Source organism: Helianthus annuus, chromosome 10 (genome assembly GCF_002127325.2).
Source record: "Helianthus annuus cultivar XRQ/B chromosome 10, HanXRQr2.0-SUNRISE, whole genome shotgun sequence".
In the NCBI taxonomy this organism is placed as follows: domain Eukaryota; kingdom Viridiplantae; phylum Streptophyta; class Magnoliopsida; order Asterales; family Asteraceae; genus Helianthus; species Helianthus annuus.
In genome coordinates, this window is record NC_035442.2 from 70581651 (window position 1) to 70587650 (window position 6000).

The window sequence follows — 6000 nt, forward strand, 5'->3', positions numbered from 1 at the left end:
TGAACAAGCATATAAATAGTTATAAAAGTTTAACCATTCACGATTGGTGTTCCAAAACAAATAAGTTTAAGTTGCAAGCGGAAGCATAAGTTTAAAGTTATAACATAAGTTCCAAAAGTTTCAAGTTTAACATAGTCTTGTAGCAATCCCTGTCCCACAACGATCTTCCTCCATGCAAGCTCCCACTGAGTACCTATGGTCCTGCAAAGCATGTAGTAACGAGTCAACAACTAGTTGAGTGAGTTCACGGGTGGGCGTTCGTTTTAGTTGTTTCGAAAACAGTTTACTTTATCTGGCATCCTGCCGTGGGGGTTACCCCATAGTTTTAAAAACGTGACCAGTTCGTTCCCAGTTACTCCGGCACTCCGGCCGTGGGGGCTACCCCATGTAGTTATCAGGCATTTCGGCCGTGGGGGCTACCCCATGTACATCATCTGGCTCTCCAGCCGTGGGGGCTACCCCATGTGTATACTAGACTCGTTACCGTATCGATTGCTGACTGTAGTCATGTTTATGTGCCCTGAAAACATCAATGTCTATCATCATTGACGTGCCCCAGATCCATTAGTTCACGCCCGTCCTCTGCGGCACGGTGTGAGGCTTGTCAGACCTAAATAGCGCTATCTAACTAATGACCCGCTCGCCATTGGCCCGGCGATTAGTCGATACAAAAAGGAGGGACTTCGTGATAGAGTTTTAGTCTAGTACGTTTATCCGTCCATCCGGACGAGGAATCACATTCCTGAACCACTGACGTCCTACCCAAGGTAGACGAGGAACCACGTTCCTTAACCCCGTTCCCAACCCAGGGAATCCCATGCTTTGTAAAGGGTGTGAACTCACCTTGGTTTGCTCGGCAGTCAAACACAGAAAGTCAATCAAGTCGCAAGTAGTCAATAACGTCCTAACACGGATATCACGTATAATCAGATTCGAACCAAGTAGTGTACAAATGTTCAACACGTTTGGCAAGCACGTTTAGCAGTAACAGTTAACAGTCAATAGAAGCACATACGGTTCACAAGTTCAGCCCAACTACTTAGGCCCAAACACGTAAAAGCAGTTAACACAGAAGCCCATCAGTCTGGCCCATTAACTAAGGCCCAAAAGTGTGGTCTCGAGTCGCAACCGGACTCGCAAGCATGGTCTCGAGTCATGCTGTGTGTTGATCATGGATGGTTGCGAGTCGCAACTGGTGTCGCAACCATGGTTTCGATTCATCATGCTGAGGTCTCGAGTCGCAACGGGACTCGTAACCTGTGGTTTCGGCTTGTCCTGTTATGGTTGCGAGTCGCAACCGCGTGGTCTCGAGTCATCACGCTGTGGTTGCGAGTCGTAACCGGGTGATTGCGAGTCGGTAACAGTCGTTTTCAAGTTCACGTGTTGATGCAGATGGTCAGATTAATGGTACAGTATAATCAGGCCCAAATCCGGAAATAACCAATAGAATTCCACTAACATATTTCCTAATCAGGTTATTAGTCAAAGATGGATCAAAATCACAAGGGTTTTCAATCTTCAACTATCATTCAAAGTGTTCTTCATACATTCAAAGCATATATTCAAGTTCTTCATAACATAAACAACACTTATTCACCCAAAATCATGAACAACTATCAAGATACAATTTACTAGCATGCATCCTACTTGACAACCATATTTATTAGCCAATTTTTCTTAGTATAAATACCCAAACTTTTCGGATCAAACCCAAATGCAACCAATATCATCATTCACCTTTTTGTCATACCATGAACCCATTTTCAACATCAAATATGTATAGTTCCACTCATAACAAGAAACATTCATGAACCGATTTCTTTTCAAAACATTATGTATAACTCATCTTAACATATTGTCACATAATCTCATCTTACAAACATAACATAAACACACTAACATTTAACAAAGCATTAAGAACACTAACCGGTTATGGGTTTCGAGGGTGTGTGAAAGGCTTCCAACCGGGTGTGTGTGTGAGCCGATCCAAGTCCAAAGATCCAAGAATGGTGGAGTGTGTTTGTGTTCTAGAGTTTAGGTGAGAGAGAGAAGTAGGAGAGTGTGTGTTGTAATGTTCAACAAAATGGTAACACTAACTAAGGTAGTGTATTTATAGTCAAAGTTCCAAGTGTGTGCACCCTATGGGTTTCGGCTAAGGGTTTACGGCCCAAAGGCCCAACCGGCCAAAGGTTCTCGGCCCAAGGCCCAAAACCGATTACTAGTCACTCGAGACCTCATGGTCTCGAGTCGGGTTCCTTGTTGTTTCGTGTCGGGTTCTCGGTTCACATATAACACACATACATATATACATACAATGCACACAAAACAAAGCACATAAAAGTTCACGTTATCATTTTAACTAGTCACATAACGTACAAGCAAGTTACAACGAAAGGTTCTAGATTTCGAGTTGTCACATTATACCCATATAAAACAAGTCTCCAAACTTGTTGGTTTCAAATCACATTCCATTCCCGGTTTTCGCCTTTCACGCGATTAAACCGTAACAATCCTTTGAAACTGACCGGTCTAAGCTACGGCTAAGATAAAGACCCGTTAGGATTCTAATAGGTTATTTTAAACCTTTGTTCCAGAATAGGAGACCAGTAAAAGCTATCTGCAATTTATTTCGATTAAGGATTAATACTTGCAAAGGTAAATACTTTTAACTTATTTTCCGTTATACGGGCTTGGGTTACGGTATATAGCATACCGCTTGATCGGGCATCAACTTCTCCACAGTTAAGTGGGTAATTGAATAAATTTGATCGGCTCGTTTAAACAGTCTTGTTACTTAAAAGCCTTTGGGGGGTTAATGACCATGTCCCGGATATCCCTGGCATCATTTTACGAAATGGCCACGACCTAAGCGCGGAGTGTAGGCGTACACTCGTCAGTGCATAAATAGATCGCTGTGGTGTGTCTATTGATCTTTAACCCGGACTAGATCCGGGCTACTGAACTCATAAGGAACATGTAATTCGTTCACAAGATTATAATATTAAATAATTCTCCCAAGTTATAAAAGGTTAATCTTGCCTCTGTGCATTTTAATCAAAAGATATTTTATGCCATGTGCATTCAAATCAATTTTTCTAAACATTTTGCAAAAGTGTCGGTTGAATGTATTTACCAGTGTAAACTGACATATTTTCCCAAAAATACTAAATGCAGGTACTATGCGTAATTGGCTGGATATTCTCCTTAGCATCATAAAGAGTCTCGCAAGCTTAAGATGCCTATGTCTGTTGAACAACACTTATATTTTTATTTGATCCCCTGTGGATACTATTTGACTATTCGTAATACATTTTGATATTACAAACAATGGTTGAAATATAATTATCTTTATGCTTCCGCTGTGCATTCATATATTGTGTGGTTTGACTATATTGTTGCCAACTACGTCACGGTAATCCCCCACCGGGCCCACCGGTGAGATACGTGGAAATCGGGGTGTGACAGGTTGTATCAGAGCCAACGTTGAGTGAATTAAACACTATCTTTATGTGTTTAATCTCAATGACACAATTGCACATACTTGAGTCTAGACAAGAACATAGGACAAATTCGAATTGTTATTCCAGTTTGTCTTTTTATGATTTATTGTTATTTAAAGTTTTGAAAGCAGGAAATATGCCACCTGCAATTAGACGAGGAAGAGGAGGAAGAGGCAAAGGACCATCATTACTCACAATGATCACGAGGCTGGACCTTCGAACATGCGAACTCCTTCCAGTACTAGAAGTGAGGAACCACAAAGACGAAGAAGAAACCTCTTTGAACCTACGAGACATTCTACCTCGCATAGCTCAACACCTTCTTACCATCATTCTTTTGGACCGAACTCAGAAAATGACCCGAATAACCCTCAACCATCATTTATACCGCTCCAGCGATCTGCTTTGCACCGTTCTTATGGCGATCCTTCACCTTTCTTCGTAGGACAGTTTAACCCGGTGGATTATGTCCAAGAGCCAATAGGGTACAACCCTTTAGGACCAGAGGATCACTTTTTTGAAGATAATGCAGTGGATATGGACGAGGATACAGATCCCGTCGAGCCTGCAAGGGGTACTCCCAACCATCCAATCGAGATCTCTGATGGGTCATCCTTCCATGGAACACCCTATCAAGGTCCCGACAGTTACCAGGCGAGGTTTGACCAATGTAATTGGTACTTTACACCATCTCATCATTTCTCACCTCATGACCAACAGCAACAACAAGATCCTTCTGAGGATTCGCGGTTTGTGGCAGTTACGCCACCGCCACCGGTTCAACCAGTAATTCCAGATCCGCCAAGGCGTAGAAGATTAGGCGCATGGATGTCCACCCGAGGAGGGGAATTCCATTTCAGCACCCCTCGCCACTCGAGTGCGAGTCACTTTCCGTCAGTGCCTGAAGAAGAACCACAATTTGGGGAACCTTCTGGTCACCCTGCAGAGGTGAATTCTGCACCAGTTGCACCACCTCCGCCACCTTTCGGATATGACAATCCGATACCAGCGTACGGTGGCTCCACCGCATACAATCCGTTTGAGCAGCCGACTCACACGCACTACAACTATAACTATGATGCCGATCCATACGTGGTAGCGGCTAATTACAATTCACTCCATGGAACATCTTGGAGACCAGATTACTCAGCTCATGGGTATCCAATACCTCCTAGACCTCCGGTTCAGCAACCGTCGCAGCAGCCATGTTTTTCTCCACCGGAGCAAGAAGAAATACTCCACCGTCTAAACCGTGTGGAACGAGACTTCAAACAAGAACGTAAGAGTAATCGTGGATTTCTCAAAGGCCTAGCAAACCTACTAAAAGGGAGGAAGAAACGAGATCATTAGTCTCCTTATGTATTGTTGTATTTACAATTTAGTCCCTGCGTGGACATTTATCGTATTTCAGTCCCTACATGAACTTATCTTTTAGTCCCTGTGCGGACATCTATCTAGTATTTGGTCCCTGCGTGGACTTGTTTTTCTATAAACCTCTGCGTAGGTATTTACTTATTTAAAAGTGCCGTTTAGGGCAGCGTGTAATCATATTTGAAATTATGGAATGCTATGTTATAAATTTCATTTTTGTTATTATTATATATGAAATAAATCAAAAAATCATTCCTTTTAAATTAAATTTGCCTAAATGAAGAATCTTAAGAGTGAAACCTAGCCAGGTGTCATAATAAGACCCGGCCAAGATGGTAAGACCTGATTAAAAGATTCAGATTCCCTGTTAACCTCTGTAAACATGTTAACGTTCATGGCAGATGTGATTCGTTCAAATCGCACGCGTCATTCTTAGATAAGAATCCTTTTAAGGATTCCGAAGCCCAAATTAATGATTTATAAATCATGGGTTAAATCGTCAATGAAGATGATCAATTATTAAACATCCATTAGTGAGGTAGTGCCTACGGGCCAAACTTATAAACATCCATTAGTGATGTAGTGCCTACGGGTCAAACTTATTAAACATCCATTAGTGATGTAATGCCTATGGGCCATATTTATTGTCATATAAGACAAAAGGCAGTGGTAGTCTATGACTCCCTGTCAGAAAAGGTAAAAAGGACTATGGTTCAAACCTTCATGCCTTGATTCTCTGTAATCCCAGCCTATACTATAAAAACGTCCTCGTGACTAGGCTTTTATGCCACTAACAATATTGTTTATAATTAGGATAAGTATATTCAAATCCTAAATAAATGTGAGTAACAAATTGACCAGATATGGTCTCTGTTACTATGGTTAATGAATTGCCATAAAAGACAATTCCATAATAAACTCCTAAATAAAACTTTTTCGTTATCTCCTGTAGCAGATTCAAGTTACGATGGCTGATCTAAATGGGGAGAATAGTCACTCGAAAGAAGACGAATATGATAACGCCCAGGTTCATTTGACGGGTGCAGAATTGAAAGCTCTTGTCGATGGTGCTGTTAAGGCAGCCCTGGATCGACAGTATGAGGAGTACACTGAATCCCGGAGCAGAACC